Source organism: Sorex fumeus, unplaced genomic scaffold, assembly GCF_029834395.1.
Source record: "Sorex fumeus unplaced genomic scaffold, SorFum_2.1 ptg000265l, whole genome shotgun sequence".
Taxonomy (NCBI): Eukaryota; Metazoa; Chordata; class Mammalia; order Eulipotyphla; family Soricidae; genus Sorex; species Sorex fumeus.
In genome coordinates, this window is record NW_026606322.1 from 8,795,943 (window position 1) to 8,821,163 (window position 25,221).

The following is a 25,221-nucleotide window of genomic DNA, read 5'->3' on the forward strand; positions in this document are numbered from 1 at the left end:
GATGCTGGGAATCAAACCCAGGTCCGGCCGTGTGCAAGACAAACGCCTACCCGCTGTACTATCACTCCAGTCCCTATTTTTGCTTTTAATAAATTAAAAAATATACTTAGGGCAATGTGTGATAATGTTTTCAGTTAAATTTTTTTCTTTAAAATCAAATTTTATTATCTTTGACATAAGTTAATAGCGATAGCACAGCGGTAGGGCGTTTGCCTTGCACGCAGCCAACATGGCCGACCCGAGTTCGATTCCTCTGCCCCTCTCGGAGAGTCCGGCAAGCTACCGAGAGTATCCGTATTCGATATGCCAAACACAGTAACAACAAAATCTCCAATGGAGACGTTACTGGGCCCGCTCGAGCAAGTTAATAGAGGCCGAAGGTGGTTAGTTACATGACATGACAAACTGAAGGTGGCTACATATTCATGGTGATGTGGGTGAAAAACCAATGTTTTACCTCCTATGTCTTATAGGCCAGAAATGCTCCATAGGAATCAACATATACAGTGAATTTAATGAATAATTTCGATATGCCAGACACAGTAACAACAAGTCTCACAATGGAGACGTTACTGGGCCCGCTCGAGCAAATCCACGATCAACGGGAGGGCCTTTACCTTTACCTTTACCTTGGTGACTTCTAGAATCTGTGAATTCAGATTATTGTTTCGCAAGGTGCTGTGGGTCTTCGTCCAGGCAAGAGAGTTTTTGAAGTCCACAGTGCTGAGGATATGCCACTTAATGTGTTTGGAATCTAGTAAAGTGTCCAGATACACAGTTCTGTGATGTGCATTTTGCACTTAGACAAAATATTTGTTTTCAAGTTGAACTGGCTAGGTGTTCTTTGGAAAAGGTAGACTACCTTTTATGCTTCTTGACATTTCTTTGGACTTCTACTAGTAGAAATCAAGTACTGTATTTTTATTTCACATTAAAATGAAAAAAATCAACATATTAAAAAGTCAAGAAATGGCCAACTAGATTTGGCTGTTATATTATGAGGCTTGTTTACTTTTCTTTACATTATTTTATTGAAATAACATCGCATTATAACAGAGTGCTATTTTTCTTAATACATTTGCATAAAACTTTAGAGGAACAATAGGGTAATAGTAGAAAAACAACTTGTAGGCTCATCAGTGTGGAATGACATGCAGACATGTATTTTAGTCACAGTTCTTATCTTTTAGAAAGTTTTTCCAAGCATTTGGGTAGAAATAGGAATTTGTTACTTTTTAAAAAAATGTACATTTGTGTGTCAACTCTTAAGTAGCTACCCTAGAAGGAGAAAGGCTCCATTTTAACAGTAGAGAATTAGAATTGTTGGTTTCTAGTGAGACTGTGGAGTCTGAAATCTTGGTTTCTTTCTAGAATTTTCACAGACCAGTTTGCATAATATGTGGCTAGGGAGTATCTTCTAATTTGCATGATATAGTTTCTATACCCTAGACAGCAACTTCTAATTTGCATGCTATAGGTTACTTACTCTTAAAATGGTAAAACATTATTGATTTTTTTTCTTAGCAATGCTCAAGATTGAGCTGACATTCTAAAATATTTTTATAAATCAGGTGAAGGTATAGCTGGTTTAATATCGAGTCAATACATCTCCAAGTTATATATTTAAATACTTAAGTTATTTATTTCATTAACTGAGACTGATTTGATACTTGTACCTAATTTTTAAGCTTGATGAAACATGACACCATTCAAAGGATGATTTTATAATTAATACATTCATTATGTAATTAATTATTGGTGCCCAAATGCAGGAGTTGAGTAGAGCTTATGTACTCATGGTTTTTATTTGATATAAAATTGTAAAAGATGATTTTAAAATTTCCCAGCTTCATTGGGATATTCCTAAGTCTTAGTTAAGTGACATACAGACCCCTATATAGAAGTATTTACAGAAAGGGGGCAGTTCAGATAGGGTACCTAGTGGTTGAATTCTAAAAAAAAATGAAATACAAAGACAATGACTTGACTCTAGTTTTCTGATGTGTGTAATTCCATAGCTGCAAATTTATCACTTATGGGAGAGAAGGTACTTATCTGAAAAGGGGTTGGGTGCATGTGATAGGGTAAGGAATGTAATGCCAGTATTATTTTTGTTATAGCACGTGAAAAAAAAGTATCAGACAAAGAAAATATTTTTTCTATTGAGGAAGGATTATTTAGAAGCATTGATTATTTTAATTTTTTTGTTATAACAAACGAACAAGAGTTATTTGCTACAGTTTCAGATTTATATTCTATGAAATCTTGTCCTGCTTATAGTAGAAGCTCCTTTTGGGATTTATTTCTGTTGTTGTTATATCATGTAGTCCATGCATTGCACCTGTTCATACAGAATACATTGCACTGTGATGTTTGTACAGATAGATGCTTCAAATGAGAAACCAATCTCCTCCCTTAGTGTACTAGTCTGGTAGTTACTTAATTAAACTTAATTCTGCTGTTGCCTGCAGTTTTGAGTATGGTCTTGATTTATTTATTAAGCAATGATTTCCTCTTTGCAGTTACCAGTTTTGTCTGAAATCAGTTTTCCTATTGTATGGAGTCTGTTTCTTCCAGAGCCTCCTTTAAGACTCCTCTGACTTTAAAATCATTATTTAGGCTTTTGTCAGAGCAGATTTGTTGACACTCTTCTCTCATTAAAGAATAAAATTTAAAACATTGCACAAATAAGGTTATGCATTTCACCATTTCCTGCTAATATGCAAAAAAATGTATTTATGATAATTACATGGACTGTGTGCCAGAACTGAAACAATACATTCCTCATAATGGAGCATAAATAAAGAAGGTGGAGCCAGCTGCTCCCAAACTGTGTATTTGCAAGCAGTAATGATACAGAGAATATACCTTTTCCACTCTGGCTAGTCTGGCAGTACTGAACCTGTTGCTGCATTAGACGAGTTGCGTTTTGCTGGAGAGGGGAAGGAGGGTTGTCTGCTGTCTGGTAGGAGGGCTTTGTCTGTGCCTTGCCCCTCTGTTTCTTTCTGTTTTTCTTTCTCTCTCCCCTTCTCTCTCTCTCTTACTCGCTTGCTCTGTCTCTGTTTCTCTCTCTCTCTCTCTGCCCCCCTCCCTCCCTCTCTCATGCTCTCTCTCTCTCTCTCTTCCCGTCTCTGTGGTTTGTAAGGTAGGTTGCAGTGTGTGTATATACACAACATCAAGAGCAGGAAAATGGACTCATTAGGGAGGCAGGCAGTCATTACCACTCACACTGTACTTCCAGGGAGACACTGCTTATGAGAAGAGAAACTCAGCGCTGGGGAAGAAGGTAGGGCAGACAACTTTCATAAAAAAAACCCTGCTTCCTCAGTCCCTCCTCTGCCTATCATCTCTTTAGCCCCCAATGCTTTTTTTCCTTTCTCCTTTGAATTCTAATTCCCAGATTTAAGTTTGACAGAGCTCTTGCTAGCTGAAATTTTGGAACATTTATAGGAGACCTATACCAATTTTCTTCTGACTTATTTAAAGGGTGTGCCTTTGTGATTCAGTTTAATTACTTTAAAAATAATTCCAAACAATCCTGTTTTTCTCCACTAAAGTAGCAAATAAAACTGTATCTTTCACTCTTTTATAACAGACCTCTCCGTATGTTTGTTAGTCTCTTTGCTTTTCTTGTCTGTTTATGCAATTCCATCTGTCTATCTATATATCATGTTGTCCTTATTTATTGCTAACTGGGTTTTGTTAGTTATGTGCCAATGAGTTTTTTTTAACTGCAGTGCCAGTGTGGGTATTACTAAAGTGAGACTCTTGTTCTTTGTTTTGCATTGAAGTTTAAAGTCCATATTTACAGTTTTAATCCTTGAAGCAGGTTGAATACTTTTTGTCAGCATTATTATTTGGTGGCATAGGCCATAAGGTGAGGGGTAGCTGCTGAGGGTGGAGAGGAATCTAGTAGTTTTTTTTTTTTTCACCATACACTCTTCTGTATTTCATCTGGGTTGTGGGGTATATTTTGAAAGACATAAAGTACTGTGCTTTGTAACTTTTATTTTGTAGATGAACTTTTACATTTATAGGGCTATCACTGTGGTTAGTAAAAATGCAAACTTTCTTAACAAGCAGTTTTTATCCTAGGACAGTTTCCTTTTAGTACGTTACTGTTTATTTTTGCTGGGGTGTGTGGGGGGGTGAGTGGGGAGCTGGCCATCTTTTTACAAAGTGGAAGCTATGAAGTGTATCAGGCCATCTTGTGCAACAACTGTAAGTATTCATTTAACATTTCGGGGACTATAAATAATGTATTTGTTATTTCAAACATAGTTTTGAGGTGCTTTCTTTTTCCTTTATTTTTTTTTCTTTTTTAATGGTGGGAAAAGTTGCATTTCACAACTAGCTGACATTGTTGAAGAGTTTTCCCAGAATAGTGTTCTTCGAAATTCAAAGGAATAGTTAAATAGGTCCATTTGAAATGGACTCTTTAATGGAGGTTTATTTGGATTTGTCCAGAAGTAAAACTGCTATAGATACACAAATGTTTTTAGCAGATATCCAAGTAAGGATAGAAAATGGATGCTGATCTATAGTGATCTTTGATAATAACAATCACCTTTTTCATTATAAATTATTTAATAGAAGTGGCAGACTTTTTTTTTTTAAATTCCATTAGGCGTCTCTGACAACACAAAGAAGTCCATAAAGCAATATTCTTAACCCACCTGGGACACTACGGCAGATTCCCAAACACATTCTCAAGTTCAAAACCTAGTAAAATGTTGATTAAATATCCATTATTTCCAGAGGGTCGTGAACTTTTTACTTCAAGAAGTTTTATTTTTCCTTTCTTTTGAAAATGTATTTGGAGACCTTAAATTTGCTTATTTTGTCTAAACAGCCTTTTGAAGTCAGAAGTCATATTTGACTAAATAGGATAAATCAAAAGTACACCAACTTGAGCCTGTCAGATTTCTCTCACCCCAAAGACATAAAGGGTGACTTTGGGGATGTCTATTCAAAGTGTCTGTTAATATGGTATACAGTAGATGGCGTTTCAAAAGTGATTTCATCTATTTCTGACTCTGAGCACAAAATTTGTTTAAAAATGAGTATGTCATAAGTGCATATGTCTTTTGCACCTGTCATTTTATATATTAGCATTGTTAAAAACCATCTAATTTTTTTTCTCTATTTTAAAATATAAATCTTTCATCTGTGTCATGATAACTACTTTTTTCTGTACATGTGTGAGTTTTTCTGTATGCATTCATGTATTCTCAAGATGTATGGATAAAAACATCATAGATTCTTTGTAGACAGTGACATTTAATTTTTTTCACATTTAGCACATTTATGTTAACAAGAAGCAAACAAAAATGCCGAGGTTTTTTGGATAGAAGGTAAAATTTTAGTCTTATAAAAAGTAAAATAAAAATGTAGTCACTTTTGTTGTTGGCCTGAATTTTAGAATATTTATATGGATTTTTTTTTGTGTACTGTCAATTTTAGTATTCAATAGATTGAGCATATTTTTAGTACAAAGAATACTTGACCATTCTTGGAAGGATCTGTCACAATTACAAAATGTGCAAAAGTAAACTTAAAATTGGAGTGCTCTGCTGTATAGGGATTTGGAAAGCTGAAAGGCTGCATCACAGGAGGGCAAAAGAGTGCCAGAAAAATTCATTAAGCAGCTTTACTGGTTATGGTGGACTCTTCCTATCAGTACATGAAATCTGCCTGTTGCATGTCCCCAGGTCTTGATCAGGTCACAGTATGTTTCATTTTAATGTTGGAGTAGACAGTTATCTAACACACCCACATGAGGAAGTGCTCTAAAGCAGTTATTTCATGCTTTGCCATGCCCTGTAGCAAAAACAATTTGGTACTGAGTGATGTGTGTGTGCTTTTTAACTCCTATCTGATGAAAATCAGCTTTGGCTCCTCAGAAAGGGCCCAAACTGTGGAATGCAAGACAATTTAATTCAAATGCTTAGCACATGCTGGTTCAATTTTTTTTTTAACTTTAGGGGAGAATCACTGTGATTATTTTTTATATAAAGACTATATGGTAATTTCCTGGATCATAGTCTTTTAAAGATTTCAAAACTCATGGATACTTTTCTCCTCAATTCTTCCCAGAAGTATATAATCATCAAAAGGGGAGCAGCTGCATAGCTTTTTCAAAATGTTAACAAATAAATGGCATTCCTGTTTATTTATCTATTTTTGAATTTTAATGATTAGTCTTTGTGCTAATTAAATTCCTGTATTCATAAAATCTGGCACTTCATAAATATCCAATTGTGTGATTATCTACACATGTTCTGACTTTATATAAATATAGAAATTATCAGTGGATATATTCATTGACTTGTGCATACTTGAGTAGTGGCTAACTATGCTGCGACAGAGGAGGGCCCGTTCAGACCCTGAGCTAATGTGTTGCCCCAGGATAACAAGGCAAAATGTGTGAGCGCCAAATTTGGCTAATATTACTTGATAGTGACCCTTTCTGGTGAAAAAGGACTGATGTTGACATTCTTTGAATGCTCTTGGTTCTGATGTTCTTCAGTCCCAAAGGTGGGCCTCTTTTAGGTCTAAGAGTTGGTTGTGAAATGTACACTGGTTTAATAGGGATGATGTTGAAACATTGTATGTCTGAATCTGAGTCGTGAATAAATTTGTATCTCTGTATCTCATGGTGATTCAGTTAAAAAAAGAAATAAAAGTTGATCATGAATACTAAGGTTCACTGCTATTAGAATCTATTTAAGAAAGGTATTTTTCAGTGAAAAATATACGTATTACACTACAAGAAAAGTAAAATAATATTCCCATCATATATTTTCTAACTAGTGGGGATAAATTAGCATGAAAAATGCATAGAGTTGAAAAGAAAATCTAAATATTTTAATTTGTGTGGCTTTGTACATTATCACAAGCAAATTATATAATCAGATATTACATAGAAACAGTTCACTCTAACTCAAGGACAATAAACAGTGAGTAGTTGAGCAAGTATGCTACACATGTAAAAGTTGTTACTAAATTAGAAATCAACTGTTTAAATAATTTTTATGTTATGTAAACAATTTGGTTAACTTATCTATAATCACTAGGTATTATTTACAGTGTCACTGGAGTCAGCACTGGCCATTTGATTCTTTGCTCCAAACTTCAAATCATGTAAAGGTTTTAGACTAAACTTGAAACTTGTAATTTTCTTGTAAACCCATGTTTCAAGTGTTTCCATTGCTTAGGTAATTTCTAGTATTTTACAGAATCTTCAGGGATTAGAGCCAATGTCAAGTAATTTGCAAAATCTTTTTAATTCTTTACCAAAATCCCAAGGGTGGTATATGTATCTTAGACATTCCAGAGAATGCCTTCAACTTATGTTTTCTTCTAACATAGATATTAACGTTCAATCATTAACTTACGGTGATGCCAATTCAACTCCATGTAGCCAAAATATATTCTTGAGCTCTTTTACTTGTCATTTCATCATAAGCAGAGACTGAGACTGTAGGAAGAAACACTGCAATCTAGTATCATGCTCTTATATGTGTATTTTTAACTCCTCTCTCAGAGATGTTAGAAATAGCATGCAAAAGCCTTTAAGAAAAAAGGGCTTTTACATCACTCTAGTTGTTCAGCTGCAATAATGAATAACTGGCACGCTATCTCTCAACTGTGGAAAAATTATGCTTAACTTTGGCTCTCTAATCTCTCATCTACTCCAAGATCAAGCCTCTTGGTGATTCTGCAGTTCACTTGGAAGTAATCAGCTTGAGGACATGGATCTTGCCTCTGCAGTCTTTTAACGCTCAACTGAAATTCCAGCTCAGCGTGTTTTGTAGTTCAGTTAACCAATGAAAAGCTTATATAACTGCCGTTAACTTGGGAACAGTTAAACTACTGACGTTTAAGTGGATCTACTGAGACAAAGAGCTAGTGCTTTGAATTCATTGATCCCCTCTAGTTACCAGATGGAAACTGTGATATTGCTATTCATTTCTGAATATTTAAGCTCACTTTTGAAATTGATGGAAAGGCTGGTAATTATAACATAATGTGTTTACCTTTTGGATTTTAGAATTTTGGCACTGAATACTTTTATGTTTAAAGTTATGATGATTAGTTATTCTATATTAGACATAATGCATTGAAATATTACTAATTTATTGAAAAAGTCCTTTTAAGTGACAGATATAAGGGTTTTAATTCAATAAATAGAATGCCATTTAATGGAGTTTTGTATCTGGGAAATTAAAATTATTTCCTATACATTAAAAATAAAACTGCTAATAACTATAAATCTAATGTAATCATATTAATTTGTTCTTTGAAAATTCTTAATCTAAACTTTCTTAAGCATTCTGAATTTAAATTCTAATTTAGTATTTAGAAAGCATTGTTATTATTATTATTATTTTTCTTTACTAAAAAGTACCTTACTATTGGTGTTTTTACCTTTTGTTTCAGTGATTTTTTATTTTGCGAGTCACTGTTGTAATCAAATTGTGATTCTTGGTTTTATTTTTTTTTCTTTATTTTTGTTCCTGGGCCACGACTGCTGGTGCTGAGGGGCTATTCCTGGCCAGTAGTTTAGGCACACTCCCATTGGTGATTAGGGACCTCTAGAGTGCCTGGAAGTGAGCCTAGGTCTTCTTCTTTTAAAGTGTGCACTCTGGCCCTTTGAGCTCTCTCCCTAGATCTACAGAAAAAATTGATTTCCAGTTAAGGGAAAGTAACTGGGAGATTAAAAGTACCAGTGACAGTTCATGTCCCAGAGTAAAACTCAGCAGACCACAACTGACTAGCGTAAAACTCTGACCGAGGCTCTGTAGCTGAGTTCTAGTGGAACGTGCTCTCTCGTTTATTGCTTAAATGGAAGTAGGTAAAGATGCAAAGATAGTTTTATATTGTTGGTTACTTTTCTTTACCTTTTAAACTTCTGGGCACGTTTTTTCTTTTGTCGTAAGATTGTGTGTTTTGCGTCCCACATACTTACTAATGTCTTCAACTTGTCATTTTTGCTCATTATTTGGGCGCTTGGCTAGCTAAAAATAAAATGGAATAATCCTTACTTTTTCTGTTTCCTCTAGTCAACATGATTTTTATCCCTTCGTTCTCATTTCTAGGATGCAAAAGAATAGAAGCAGATAGAGACCTTTATGTGAGTCGAGATGGTTGAATGGGATGGGTGCGTTTGTGAATATTATAAAAGTAAAAGTCTTCCTCCTCAACTCCTAGGTAGAGCCTTCTGACCTATGTGGCATAATACTTTGTTCTCCCTATGCCCGTCTAAAGCAGATCTACCACCTCCAGTTCAAGACTGACTTCACTGTCACCAACAAGAGAAGATCATTGAAGAGAACTTCATAAAATCTCACATTTTCTAAAATACTGCTAGGTGTTTTTTTGTACCTTTTGCCTTATAAGTCTTGGGTTTGGAGCTGTGGTAGATTTCCAGGCTTGGCGTACAGGTTTCATTGGTTTTGATAAGATTTCTCAAGGATGCTTTCCCAAAGCATGCCCTAAAAGAGCATCATGGATTCAATTAAAATTAATAAAGTGATCGACTGAATAAATTTGTGTACCTTTTCTCTTAAATCAAATAATTTTTATATGCAACGAAACAAAAATCAATCTTAAGTTTCTGTCAGTCTGAATGAATTTGTTTTTCTGTTACAACTGACTTCAAAAGCCATTTTTGTACAGTGGTTTTGATTAGCATGTTCTGCTCAATCCCGGGCCAGTTGTTCTTTTACTTTCTAAATGTAAAACAATTTATAATTTATTAGCTTAAAGATAAAAATAAAAGTCTGTTTTTATATACCTATTAATATAAAGATACATGAAACCATTTTATATATATAATTGTTTCAGTCCTATCAATTTAGCTTGAAAGTTTGTGAATAAAATTTTTAAAAACTAATTATTTTTCTAGTGTATTGAGAGAAACCCTATGGTGTAGTTAGAAAAAGAAAAACCTCTAGCTTGGAGAGCAGGAGGCATTAATTAATGCCCCAAAAGAATTTAAAGTGGCTAAATCTGGAGACCTGGTTTCTAGTCTTGACTCTTTGCCTTTGAATAAATCATAATCTCTCTGTTCTTTAATTTTCTTGCCTTTAAAAATAAAGGGAAATGGTATCTTTTAGATTTTTCTTTTATCTTAAGGAATGTGTGCTCTGATTTTAAATAGTTCTTTATGTAGGTAATTCTGTTTGTTTTTCTACCTATAAATCACAAACATATGGACAGAAGTTTAGGTTGGTAATGACTGAAGAATCAAGGGAGCTAATGTTATCCAAGAGAGCACAAGCTTTATATTTGGTGGTGGTTGCTCTCAACTTAAATAGATGCCAGCATACTATTGGGTTTATTTAATGATTCAATGACTGCAATATGCCAAAAATTGTTGTTTACCAGGCAACCTGACACAATTGGGTGGTTTGATGAAAGGGTTGCTTTGAGCAGAGAGAAACACAAGATGGTTACTATGGCTCCCTTCCTCCCCACTGGCCACTAGATGGAGAGGAGGTCTGAGTCCTCTACCCTTGCCCATGGTAAACAGCTCACTTGAACGTTCTACTGGCTAAACTTCAATCTATGCCTTTAGACATTTCTGTAAACACACTTACGACATTTTGCTTAAACCATCCAGAGTGTATGTTCTCCTCTCTAGAGACATGCTTTGTTATTCACGAAGTGCAAAATGATTTGTTTCTTCTTCGGCCACTCAGTGCTGGCAAACCGAGCAGAAGGTCAGTATTAAAAGTCTAGTTTGGATGGTCACAACAGGGCCTTTTGCCTGTTTCCTATTTGTCCATTTGAAAGGACCCTGAAAATGAATGTCAGCACGACAGTGCCACCTTGTGTCCTTGTTGCTGTGAGAGTAAATGATTCATGAACCAGTGAAGAGGAATGAACAGGACTTTTGTAAAAATTAGGCACATTACTACAAATTATTGCATTAAGCACACAAAAAATTAGAAATTCGTGTGTTTGGCATTTCTAGCTACCTAAGGAGAAATCTAGGATGTATGGATCCTAACATTTTTTTTAAATACCAGTGGATATTACAAGTGCCTAAAAAATTCCAGGCACAATTTAGTACTTTGAATGAAGAAGTCAAGGGTTCTTGAACATGTTAATTTAATGCTTACTGCTCCTTCCTACACATTCTCAGAGTAACCTTGATACCTTGATTCATTTGATACCTTGATAATACCGCTTTTCACACTGTGTTGCTGTCGTTGTAAGCACATTTTCTGACAAATTATGACAGTAGTATCTGTTGCTTATTTGTCTGGCCTCTGGAACTTTCTAAACTTTCAGACAACAGATAGCTAAATGTTTGATGTCCGGATGAATGATGAAGCCTGACATTTGTGGGAGTTGGGGCTTTGGATCCCTTTTACCATTGTTACAGCATCATTCCTGGCACTGTCTATGGGACCTTGTGCAGGGCTGGTATTCTGTATTAAACTGGGCCAGCCACATGCCGAGGCCAGCATCTTATCCTTTGAATGATCTCTCCAAGTCCTGGAACATGACTTAAAAATGTAAATAATTGTGGACACTTTTTAGTTGGAAAAATAATCTCTGACACCACCATTTCCTAAACATCTTATTAATAACTTTACTTTCACATTAAAATGGCTTACCTTTTGATTACAAAACAATGATGTTGCCTATTCACATGTATATATTATAGTAAACTGTGGTGTGGATTCATATTCTAGCTTTACAACAAATTGCATGGTATCTCCGGAAACATACTTATTAGCCTTCCTAAGTCTGTTTCCCTTGTGTGAAATAAGTTAGACTAATTGATCTTTGAACTTTGTTTTTATAGGGATTCAACAAAATGCTCACACTATTATATTTGTGTGTTTAATTCTTAAGTCTTGGTTTTTAGACTACCATGAACACTAAAAGGTAAAGGCCCTCCCGTTGATCGTCGATTTGCTCGAGCGGGCCCAGTAACGTCTCCATTGGAGACTTTGTTGTTACTGGGTCTGGCATATCGAATACTCTCGGTAGCTTGCCGGGCTCTCCCAGAGGGGCGGAGGAATCGAACTCGGGTCGGCCATGTTGGCCGCTTGTAAGGCGAATGCCCTACCCGCTGTGCTATCGCTCCAGCCCATGAACACTAAAAGTTAAATTACTGGCAATAGAACATACTATTTGGTATCTCATGTTATAGAAGAGGAAACGGAGACAGCAAATTTTTCTTACAGTGCATTGAATGTTAAAAAAAGCAAATGATTCCTATTGTTAACTGATGGTCATTCCACTTTTTTGTTTTATTTGATGTTAGCTAATTGAGTTTTGATTTTCTTCTATCCTTTATCCTTTAATCATAAAATAAACAATAGTGAATTTAGCAAGATAAATTCATGCTTTGATATTAGAATGTTGTACCATTACCAATTTAGAGACTTTCATGCTGTTTTAAATTTCTTGTTTAAAAAAATTAATTTAATTTTTTAAAAAATTGAATCATAGTAAGATACAGTTACAGAATTGTTACAGAGGTGTAACCCTTTACCAGGTGAATTTCCCACCACCAGTGTCTCCACTTTCCTCCTCCCTACCACTTGCCTCTATGTCAGGCACTTTTCTTCTCTCTCTCTCTCTCTCTCTCTCTCTCTCTCTCTCTCTCTCGCTCAGTCACTCTCTTTCACTCTCTTTCCTTTTGGGCCTTTGATTCGCAGTACAGATACTGAAAAATTATCAGATATATCCCTTTTCCTATTTTCAACACTCAGTTCCTATCCAAAATGATCATTTACAACTATTATTATCTTACTGTACATATTACATTTCTTATAGCACTTAAATTGAGTCTCAAATTTGATTTTTTTCATGAAATTTACACCAGGGTTTTAGAACACATATTATCAAAACACCATCAAGCTGATTGACTTTGGACAAGTTGCTTGAAGTTTTTAAGCTCTGGACCTTGTCACCAAGGGACAGAGAGTACAGAGGTTAAGGGACTTGCCTTGCACATGACTGACCTTGATTCTATTCCTGACATCGCATGTTGTCCCAAGTGCCTTTGGGGCTGATAGTTGAGCACAGAGCCAGGAGCACCTCTGGGTGTGATCCATCTCCTCACCAAAAAAAAGGGAAAGGTGGTAATAAATGTTACCCTCCTGTTTTCCTCGAGGTTGTTATAAGGAATGAATTAATGTATACAAAAATTTAATAGTAAAGCATTATGCCAATAATAACATTTATAATTATTGCTATTCTAATTAAAGAATGGATAAAGGAAATCCTATTCAAAGCAAAACGAAAACAAAAAATCCCTCAATTCAACAAATGTTGAAAACATGGAAACTCATGACCTTTTATTATTTGTAATGATTCTTGGTAGTGGTAGTTCTCGGGAAATAATATGTTCTCTATTGGTGCAGCTTCCTATGTTGTCACCTAAAAACCTGTAATAATAATAATGATTATGCTTATAAGCCTAGAATTAGACTTTCTTTAGATAAAATCATTTCCATATCATTTGCAAGTATATTTTAACTAGCGATCACTGTCACTGTCCTCGATTTCACTGTTCATCGATTTGCTCGAGCAGGCCCAGTAACATCTCCATTGTGACACTTGTTACTGTTTTTGGCATATCGAATACGTCACGGGGAGCTTGCCAGGTTTTTGCCATGTGGGCGAGGTACTCTGAGTAGCTTGCCGGGCTCTCTGAGAGGGGCGGAGGAATCGAACTCGGGTCAGCCGTGTTGGCTGCATGCAAGGCAAACGCCCTACCCGCTGTGCTATTGCTTCAGCCCTAACTAGTGATATTTGTTAAAATAGAAGGTGAACAATTTCAAATCAAATATGGTAAAAATCCTTTGTAACTTTTTGATATTGTAGTATTGGACTCTATTACAGTTCTACTTAAACTTTTGTGGACTTAATAATTCACTGTCACTGTCCTTCCGTTGTTCATCGATTTGCTCAAGTGGGCCCAGTAACGTCTCCATTGTTACATTTGTTACTGTGTTTGTCATATTGAATACGTCACGGGGAGCTTGCCAGGCTTTGCCACGCGGGCGAGATACTCTCGGCAGCTTGCTGGGCTCTCCGAGAGGGATGGAGGAATCGAACTCGGGTCGGCCATGTTGGCTGCGTGCAAGGCAAACGCCCTACCCACTGTGCTATTGCTCCAGGCCAACTTAATAATTATCTAGGATGTTTGTTACAGTTCACATTTCTGAGATCTGCTTATAATTGACCTGGGGTAGAACTTAGATATACAGGAAGCTAGTTGATTCATTTCTATTTTCACTATGTATACATACTCATCTAAGATCATACTCATCTTTTTATTAATTTTTAAAGTGGAGCAAAACAATTTTTATTGAAAGAAATTTACTTAAAGAGTAAGAAGATAGAAAGGGAAGAATATGTGTTCAAGAGAGAACACAGTCTTCTCAGAGGGATATAGCTATTCATCCTTTTTTAAATGTCTGGGCTTTTAAGATATTTGGTGGATTCTTTTAGATAGTTTTGAATTAGAATCTAAGACTGGTATTGGAATACACACATATATGTATATACTTATCTTTTGCAAAAAGCCTCTTCACAAATTTTATTAATATTGCAAGCTTTGAGAGTCATTACTCTTATTTTTATGGGATACTATCCAGTTGGGCTGGAGTGATAGCACAGCAGTAGGGCAATTGCCTTGCAAGCCGCCGGCCCGGCTGAGCCAGGTTCGATTCCTCCACCCATCTTGGAGAGCCCATCTGCCAAGAGTATTTTGCCCTCACAGCAAAGCCTGGCAAGCTACCTGTGACGTATTAGATATGCCAAACACAGTGACAACAAGTCTCACACTGGAGACATTACTGGGCCTGCTCGAGCAAATCGATGAACAATGGGAGGACAGTGCTACAGTGCTATTATCCGGTTATATTTACTGTTACAACTTAAATCCGTTCTCATCACTCAGAATATTTCTATACAAAATATGATCTTACTCTAATGATAGGGTAAAGTTGATATTGCTGTGTAAGAAAAGTTAAACTACTAAAAAACAAAAACAGTTACCTCTCTTTCCCTATAAACTTAGCAATTAGGAAAAAAAATTATTGAGCACCTTCCAATAAGTTGTCAATTTTATCTTTACAACTCTTGCATGCCCTAAATCTCTCTTTTAAATCTGTGTTATAGATATGAAAAATGAAGGTTATAGAGTAAATTACCAAGTGTTAAGCCAGGATTCAGAGCCTGGGCTTTTTCTATTATATCATTAATTTTTCCCTAATTCAGCATATCTTTACTAGGTTCCTATTATTTTAAATGATAATGTCTAATTTTTGAGGGCCACAATGAACATTTCTAATATGGTATAATAATTATTGGGCTGGAGCCATAGCACAGCGGGTAGGGCATTCGCCTTACACGCGGCCAACATGGCCGACCCGAGTTCGATTCCTCCGCCCCTCTCGGAGAGCCCGGCAAGCTACTGAGAGTATCTCGCCCGCACGGCAGAGTCTGGCAAGCTACCCGTGATGTATTCGATATGCCAGACACAGTAACAAGTCTCACAATGTTACTGGGTCGGGCCCACTCGAGCAAATCGATGAACAATGGGAGGACAGTGACAGTGACAGTGATAATAATTACTACTTAAACTATATGTAATATTTAAAACAATCTTATTTTCACACTGAGATAATTAATTAGAGGTAGAATTCAAATTTTCTGGTTAGTCAAGATATATCTTTGACAAAGGTGGATTGAATGCTGATATAATAAAATTTCAATTGTAGTTATTGCTCATAACCAGTAGCATATGCAGTTTCTTACTCCTTTTTGCAAAAGTTCTCCAAAATGATGCTGTAATTCATACGTAAGGTAATTAAGCTCTGTGGGACTTCATTTATGCTGTTCTAAATCTGGTTATTCATATACATACACACATATATGTAGATTCTTGTTTTTCTAATTTTGTAAGGTTTGACATTGAAATATATAATGCTTTACGATATCAGTTGAAATAAAAATATCTGATTTCTTTCATTAGGACACATCATTTTAACAAAAAACAATTCAGTAGCACTACCAGGGGGATTGATGGAATGATGAATCACATGCCTAACTTGTTTGAGGCTCTGAGTACTGTCAATCTGTAGCATCATATGGAACCCAAAGTATTTTGTACATCATATGGAGCATCATATGAAACCCAGAGTATTTTGGACCATGATCTTGGTGTCCTCTGTGAATTGCTTCTGAAGACAACAGTACATCTTCCAAATGAACACTGAAATCTTCAGAACTGTATCTCTAGGCCTCGAACCTCAGAGAATGGCCCACCAGCCTCTTTAGTCCCATTGGTGATGATACTGTAAAAAACTTTAATCTTGCCTGTTATGACACCACGACACACAATGATTTCATGACATACTCATTGTGTGTTGGTCCTGAAGTAAGTGTTTCTCGCTAGAAATTCAGTGTACACTGGGGGAGTTTGTAATGGTTGGTTGATCATTGTGTGATTGTAACCCAAAGATGAAAGCTTGTAATGGTGATTCAATAAAATTAAGAAAAAAATTCAGTGTGGGACTGAGTGATAGTACTGCGGGTAGGGCGTTTGCCTTGCATGCGGCCAACCCGTGTTCCATTCCTGACCTCCTATATAGTCCCCCAAGCATCGCCAGGAGTAATTCTTGAGTGCGAAGCCAGGAATAAACCCTGTGCATCACCGGGTATGACCCAAAACAGAAAAAAAAAAAGAAAGAAAGAAGAAAGAAATTCAGTGTATTAAGATAACAAATATTGCAAGGCATCTTAAAATCTAAAGAGCATTATTTCTAGGATGTCTTATATCCTTAAAACAAAATGTACTCTAGTATAGCATGATAGCTTAACATATTGTTAAGTGTACAAAGTAATATAATTTCTCATTTAATTAGCATATTTGTGAAAATATTTCTACATTTTAATTTTTAATGATATTTTAAATTGAATAGGGGCAGTAATTTAAGGGAATTTTGAAATACATATGTATGAAAATAAATTTTGATTTTACACATTTTTATATGTATGTATTTGGGGATACTCCTTATATGTCTGTAATTATGTATTAAAATATTAAAATACGGAATTAAAAAATCTACAGAATTATTAATCGGGATATTGTGTTGTCTTTTTCAGACTTCCAGGTTCATTGGAAATTTGAATTCATATTTAAATTTCTTCTCTAAGGGTGCTGCTTTTTCTAAATGTAATTCTTTTCAAGGCTGGAGCGGGTAGGTCATTCTTTTTGTCATTTTTCGCTTTAGTCATTCTTTTTAAGTACAGTGGGTAGTGTGCTTGCCTTGCACGCAGATGATTTGGGTATGAATCCCCAGCACTTATATAGTCCCTTGAGCCTGCCAGGAGTGATTCCGAAGTGCAGAGCCAGGGTTAAGCCCTGAGAAAGGCCAAATGTAGCCCTTATACCAAACCAAACCAACCAACAAAAAGTATGTTATTCTTTTCAATTCTACCAGGTGAATGAATGTTATAATAAAGAGAAAAGATGGAAATAAAAAGTGAAGAAGTTTATTCATACTTAGTTTTTTCAGATGTCTAAATTGAAATACAGTGTTTTAGAAAGTCCCTTTTGGCAGCAGAGCTTAAAGTGGAAAATTGGTTCAGCAATTTATTGAGGCTTTATAAGGGGAATCCTGAAGGGTGTGTTTCACTATCCTAAACTTATTTTGATTTGAGCCCACCCCAAAGAACTATCTTAAAAAAAAAAAAGGCCCTCCCGTTGATCGTCGATTTGCTCGAGCGGGCCCAGTAACGTCTCCATTGGAGACTTTGTTGTTACTGTGTCTGGCATATCGAATACTCTCGGTAGCTTGCCGGGCTCTCCGAGAGGGGCGGAGGAATCGAACTCGGGTCGGCCATGTTGGCCGCTTGTAAGGCGAACGCCCTACCTGCTGTGCTATTGCTCCAGCCCTGCTGTGCTATTGCTCCAGCCCAAACTATCTTAAACTACCTTAAAATAGTTCTCCATCTTTCCAAGAAATAGCCCAGTAGAGCTAGTTGTGGTAGGTACCATGCCTACAATGAAATATTTGGGTTCAAACATGACTTTAATATGGCTTTCACACTTTAACATGACTTACTCCAACCCATTTCTTAAAACCGAAGCTTTCTTGCCCACTTGTCTTGTTTAGGTTTGAAACTAATTTTACTTATTTTGCAGAGGATGAAGAAACAGGATAAAGGAGGGAAAATAAATGATAGCAATGTGGACGATGTTTTGGCTCAAATAATGCACTTAAAAAATTCTAGCTAGTGCAGGGACGCAGAAAGTTGATGTCTTATGTAACGAAGTCCTGTTTCATAGATTAAGAAATTGAAGGCAATAGAAGTTAACTAGCTTGGTTAAAGTTACAAGCACTTTTCAATGTTTAGGGTACTTCTGGGTACTAAGCTATTTATTACTTTAGCAAAACAGTTGGATAATCCAGTTTTTCCTGTTTATTAAGATACCCATCTAATATCTGCTCCCTTTTCACTCTCTTCTTTTTAACTATTTTTTTTTTTTTGCTTTTTGGGTCACACCCGGCAATGCACAGGGGTCACTCCTGGCTCTGCGCTCAGGAATTACCCCTGTCGGTGCTCAAGGGACCATATGGGATGCTGGGAATCGAACCCGGGTCGGCCGCGTGCAAGGCAAATGCCCTACTCGCTGTGCTATCGCTCCAGCCCCACTTTTTAACTTTTAATGTAGAAAAAAATCATTCTATGAACATTGTCAATTTTAGAAATTAATTTAATGTATTTTAACTTTAAATTACAAAAAAATTGGGAGACATGGGACCTTGCTAAGGCCTTATTTCATTCTGTGCTCTGGGATTACTTCTGGAGGTGCTCAGTAGTAAGTAAAGGTGCCAGGGATTGAACTCTAGCCAGCCATGTACAAGACAAATGGTTTACCTGCTGCGCTATCTCTGGCACTATTTTGAACATAAAGGTCACTGAAAGCTAACAGTTGTAAGTATTGTGTGTGTTATGTTAAATCTTTTGCTCCATTTTATTGGGATCATGTAAGCAATAAACAGAGAACCAGGAAAAAAAAAAGTGATTAGTAAATTGGGTCTGAGTTCATGACAGAAGCCTAAACATGAAAAATCTGGCGAACATCTAATGAGATAGGCCACTGGTTTACTATTTTATTTATTTTTTTCCTTAAATACCAAGATTTACAAAGTTTTCATAATACAATTGTTTCTGGCATTCAGACATTTAGTGTTCTAGTACCAATCCCACCCCTAGTATGACCTTCCCTTCACCAGTGTCCCCAGTTTCCCACCCTCCCCTTAAGTTTGTTTTTGTTGGCAGGCACAAATTTCCTTCATATTGCTTGGAACAACAAAACGACAAATTGAGTTATTAGGAAACATCAATAAAAGTCAATTTATGGTCATTGTTCACTGTATCACTGTATCACCACTGTCACTCATTGTTCATTGATTTCCTTGAGCAGGCACCAGTAACGTCTCCATTCGTCTTAGCCCTGAGATTTTAGCAAGTGCCATCTTGGAGGCTCTTTCAGGGTCAGGGGAATGAGACCCATCATGGTTACTGGGTTTTGACATATCGAATATGCCACAGGGAGTTTGCCAGACTCTGCTGTGTGGCAGAATACTCTCGGTAGCTTGCCGGGTTCTCCAAGAGCAAGAACTAGACAATGAGAAGTCACGTGGTGTGCGCTTCCACATGCTTCCGGGAGCTTGGTTTTAATCTCTGGGTCTTGGCCGTTGATGGGATTCAACTGCGCTGGAGGCAGTTGGTGGGTGTGACTGCCTAGCTACTGGAAGATGGGGGATCTGGGTGAAGGAGCCCAGTCTGATCCGAACAGCCTTGGAGATCTTAGCCCTGGGTCCTGCAAACCTGGGTTCCTTTGCCAGTTCCTTCATGCGTGAGGCTTGTCTGAGCGTGTGGAGAATGGCCCTGAGCATGGCTGTGGCTGGTTCCTGAGGTCTTCAGCTGCTGGGGCTCTGCTCAGGGTAGGGAGAGAAATTGTTATTTGTCATAATGGTGTTCCTAAAATCTTCGACTGAGGATTTACTGAGCTGGTTGGTTGGTGCTGTTTAGCCTTTTTGTTACTTTTTTTGCTCACTGAACTTGGTGGGCTTCTGTGCAACTTTCTCATCAAATTTTCTGTGCTCCTCTGGGACTGTTAGTACTGTGAAATATGGAGGAGGAGTCACAGCTGTGCTTCCTGAGCTGTGGAGCTGGGCCATTTATATGTTGGAAAAAGTTGGGTGTGGCAGCCGTTGGACCTCTCTGGGAGAGAGGTTAACCTGTCTGCCCCCATTCTAAGAAGCTGCAGAGTTTTCAGCTCAGATCTATCGGCCTGGGACCGTTCAGTGTCTTCTTCTTCTAAGACTTTTTCCCCCCTAAGAGTCTTATAGTTGATCATAGGATTTTGAACTGAACACATGCCAAGTTTTGCTATTTTTCTTTTCTAAATTGATACCTTTATTTGGACTTTGGGTGGAAAGTGGAACATGGTAAAATAATACATCAGAATGTAAGTTTTCCATAACTGCCTCAGATAATTCCTCTTGATTCTATTGGAATATTGCTGCTGGGCTTAGTACCAGTAATTTTTATGTATGCACTTCTTTAAAATTTTCACCGTGTAATAAATCCATTGGGCTGGAGTGATAGCACAGTGGGTAGGCATTTGCCTTGCACGCCACCGAGCCGGGTTTGATTTCTCCGCCCTTCTCGGAGAGCCCGGCAAGCTCCCAAGAGTATCCATCCCTCACGGCAGAGCCTGGCAAGCTACTTGTGGCGTGTTTGATATGCCAAAAGCAGTAACAATGAGCTTCACAATTTGGTGTGAGACGTTACTGGTGCCTGTTCGAGCAAATCGATGAACAACCGGAGGACAGTGCAGTGCAGTGCAATAAACCCATGAAATATACAATGAATTTTTAAATAAAATATATAATTTATTTAAAAACAAAGTCTTATTGATGTTGAGATGCTTATTGATTATCATCTCTTATCTCTTAAGACCTTTCATACAGTTATAGTTACCAAACAAATTCAATAATAAAGTGAGTTTTATTTGGTTACCAACTACTAACTAAATCAGTATGCAGCAGAAAACATCAAGTGATGCCTCAACGTCAAACGTAGTATAACAGTATCTCATGTTACCTCAAAATTTTTATTTGGAAATATTTAGGAATTCTTCAGAGTTCCAAAATCCCATTAAAAATGGGGCGTATGTTCTCCTGTTGATGCACAAAACTTGTCTGTTACAGGAATTGTAGTTTGGATTGATCAGGTTTGAAGCAGCTACACATTTATTTAAACAAATATGTCCTATCTACTTTCAAATAACAGTACTCTCGTTTTGAAGTCTGAAAAGGTGGTTGTTTCTATCTTGGTAATAGAGGCAATGTTAGGGGCATACACAGGCTGATTGTTAGACTATAAAACTTTTTAAAAAATGGAACATAGACTCATGTATACTCTTCGTCATGCCAATTGGTAGAAAATTAATTATGTTCTCTGATAAATATATTGCAGGAGCCTTATATAGATGTTATATTAAGCATTGTTAAGCAACACAGTCATATAAGTAATTTTCTACCCAAGAAGTAATTATTATTCTTCTTGTTTTTAAGGCTTTATTATAGAAGAGTGACAGCTACATAATGACATTGATGTTGAACTGTTAAATAGAAGTATAAAATTGTAGTTAAGTTTGGGTACTCTTGAGGGCAAATATAATCCAGGATGTTTTATCACTGAACTTAAAAGGAAGTCCTGCTTTTGTCATAGTGCAAATAAAATACTTAATTCCCTACAAAAAATTAATTATCCTAAAAATAATTTTACTTCTAAAGAAAATAAGACTGAAAAAAGAACAGAAGAAAAAATTCGATTTATAATTTCTTTTTTACATTTAGGCACGTAAAACTTTTTTTATTAACTCTTAAATTTGGGAGAAAATTGGGCTTAGTTTAGTTGCATTTACATATGTACCTCCAGGTTTGTAGGCATCTTTCTGAACCAGGATCATAGAAAATATTGTAGTGTAGAAATTACACTTTTTTGTGGTGAAACAGAACTCAACAGGTTTGCTGTTATAATAAGGTCAAAGTGACTACCAAAGAAACCCAAGTTTCTTATCACTTTGCCTGAGGCAAATGTGGCATATTAAGCCTAAAATGAATTCTCCTCTCCTGAATGCACACAACTCTTATTAATGCCTTGAGAATTATGCACACATAGGAAGAGAGGAATAAATTTTTCTGGATACATTCGAATAAGCTTCCATTGGCATGCAGGAACCATCTGATAAGGATACTTTAGTGCCGTGCTGGCCAAAATCAGTTTTTACTATTTTGCCTTTTATTGGGGTTTAACTTGAGCAGAATGACTTGTTTTCAGCTTCAAAAGAGCCCTTTCTTTTAGGGAGTTGGTTCCCTGGTGGCCTGAAAGAGTTAATGCAGTTTCCAAGAGTGTCCAACTTACTTCCAGGGAGTAGTGCGTGCCTGTGAGAGTCTGGCTCCGGGATATTTGTTCACATCCCAAAACCAATTTGGCACAACTTAAAATGTCTGCTAGGGAGAGGATTCAGAGTGTTGTTAGGGCACGCAATTAGTGCTTTATTTCATGAGCACCAAATTCACCCAAGAGTGTTTTGTTTTAAAGAGCTTGAAATTCACAATAACGGGTTTCATTTATCAGAGCCATATGGGACTCACCATCTTTGGATATATTTGTAAGGCTTTCACAAAGAAGACTCCTTAGGCATCTCAGATTTTACGGATTTGAGGGAAATAGGAATATCTTGATTGGAAATGTTGAAATATTTTTCATATTTAGTACCTAGTTTCAGTAATGCTCGAGGAGCTTAAAAAAAAAGAGAACAAAACAAAAGTGAAAAATCAAAATTATAATAGAAAACACCATGAAAGAGTTAAGAAAACCTCAGCTTATTAGCTTTTACTGGAAAACAAAGACCATGTTTCTTAGATCTGGTTCAAATGCCAAGTGTACCTTTGATGTTGAAATTGGGCCACCTAATCTTTGCTGCTTGTGGTGTGGCATTTATGAAAGGGAAGGTGGGTTCTAAGTCTCACCCGATTTTTTGCTGTTATTGCCACTTATGTTATAGTCATATGTCTGTGGATCATTGAGAAGCTATCTGCAACACAGCAGACTGGTAATAGAACATTGTAGTTCTTTTGATGTTTACCCAAGATTATTTCTTTGTTGTCTTTTTCTTTTCTACACTTCTCTGATAACTCTGGAAAATTTCATTTTTGATATATTTTACTAAATCTCATTTTTTCCACTGATTCATATAAAATTAGACTAATACTTATTTGTTAGTATTTTCTAATGTTTTAATTTTTTGGTCCCAAACTTTGTTAAACTATCAATGACCTATAAATAAATACTTCAGTGTTTACTAATTAAAAATGAATATATTTGAAGCATAGAGTGCTAATAATATGTTGTGGCTGGAAACTATTATTTTTCAGGATTTCGAATTTTGTTCAGTTGGTTTTTCCTGCAAAGTGTAATAAATGTGGTAAATAAAAGTATGTGAGTCATATATAGTAGTAGGACAGTTGCTACTGAGCTATATAAAGTCTGCATAAGCCTCATAAAGATGGTAATTTGTTTTATTTTAAATTGTATGGTATTTAAAAATTGTATTTTAAATTGGGAGTTACTTGAAATAACTCTTGGTTATCTTCTAAAGTCATTTTATTGTGTTCGAACGTATTTTATTATTATCTTCTATTTATATTTTTTGAAACTTTATTTGGTAATGATGTTTACATAAGCCAGTTTTTGGTTTTCTAGAGACTATTGACCAATATTGTCTGGCATGAATATGTGGAATAACATTAATATTCAGTGCATTCTTGGTTAACTTTTATACTTTATATAAATACCAACATCAATTACTTTAAATAATATTTATGATTAAAAAATTTCCCCTGTTCTTTTTTAATAGGCACTGTGAATAGAATACTTACCCCCCTTTTTTTTTTATATTGCTCACCTGTAGGACACACACTTCTATTGCCATGTTCCTTCACCCCTACGTTATTGACCTGTGAATAGCTCTGGACAGTTGTTAGAACATTGGAATTAAAAAATGACCTACACATCTTAAATCAACTTTAGCATTAATTGTGCTGATAGGTTGAATGTCACATATGATCTATTTTGCTCTTTGTCAAGGGTTCTAAAACTGTTCAAGAAGCATAATTATTGTTAAAATGCTGCTGGGATTAAATCATATCATTTCCTTTCTTCTTTCCAAACATAGGTATTGTGATTCAATGAGGTTAAATATTTTTATTACTGAAAGGTCCTTATGGAACTAAATGTGAACCCTTTGTTTGGCTCATGCCTGGTATTTTTCTTTAGAGTTTTTCAAGATAGTGAAGATGGCAGAAAATCTCAAGAATGAATGTGTAGCTTTAGATTCAATAGTTTGTTGTATCTCTTTGGATTCAGTGCCAGTAATTTTAAAGAAAAGATAAACACTCAGATCAGATATAAAAGTGTGATTGATAATCAGTATTTAATTATGAAAAGTCTCACTAACGACAGATTACTGGAAAGAAGGGCATAATTTGATGGAGTGCATATGTGATAAAATAGTTGGATGCTGAGAGGAGTCTAAGGAAAAGAGATGAGGGTTATGTGTAGGTTTGTGGCTGTAACTGGCTATCTGCCTGTACACTGAGTTTCAGTTGTAGGGAAGAATAACTCTTATATTTTAATGCTCTTGGTCTAAAAGGAATTTATAAGTCACTTGGGCTGGATAGGAATTTTATTTGCTTATGAAGATAGACCTCTTTGATCCTGAGGTGTGGTGAACTATTATTCTTACCTTATGGACAGAATAAAGTTCATATGATTTTTATTCAGATACTCTGAGTATAATCATGTGGAACAGATGTGTGAAGGACACTTTCATTTCTGTCTTTGTTTATCTGTCCCTATCTCTTCTGTGACTGCTGCTTTTTTCCCCTGCCAGTTTTCTTTGTCTTTATCGTTTATCATCGAACCCATTTGTGTAGAAAAGAGAGCATTGGTTTTCCTACTTTGCATTATTTTGAGTTTTTTGCTCTTTAGTTCCCTCAACTTGTTTTCACCTCGACAATTGAGCCTCAAGTATAAGGCATTTTGGTTCTCACATTCGTGAGGTGTTTTTGCTTTCTTCCGGTCCGTTTGTCC

At 36.2% G+C, this 25,221-nt stretch overlaps 1 protein-coding gene across 5 annotated transcripts in view; it reads left to right on the forward strand.

The window, feature by feature from the left end:
• The window catches only part of ZBTB20 (zinc finger and BTB domain containing 20), a 903,174-nt gene that overhangs the window by 33,946 nt on the left and 844,007 nt on the right, over window positions 1-25,221 (forward strand). For 3 of the 5 annotated variants that reach the window (XM_056109441.1, XM_056109447.1, XM_056109451.1), the window contains exon 1: window positions 3,167-3,286. The exons of 1 other annotated variant lie outside the window; for it this stretch is intronic. The gene's annotated coding sequence lies outside the window, so the exon portion shown is untranslated. Of the gene's footprint in view, window positions 1-3,166; window positions 3,287-25,221 lie in introns of those variants that run through there. One more of the 5 variants, XM_056109443.1, reaches the window with a different exon arrangement.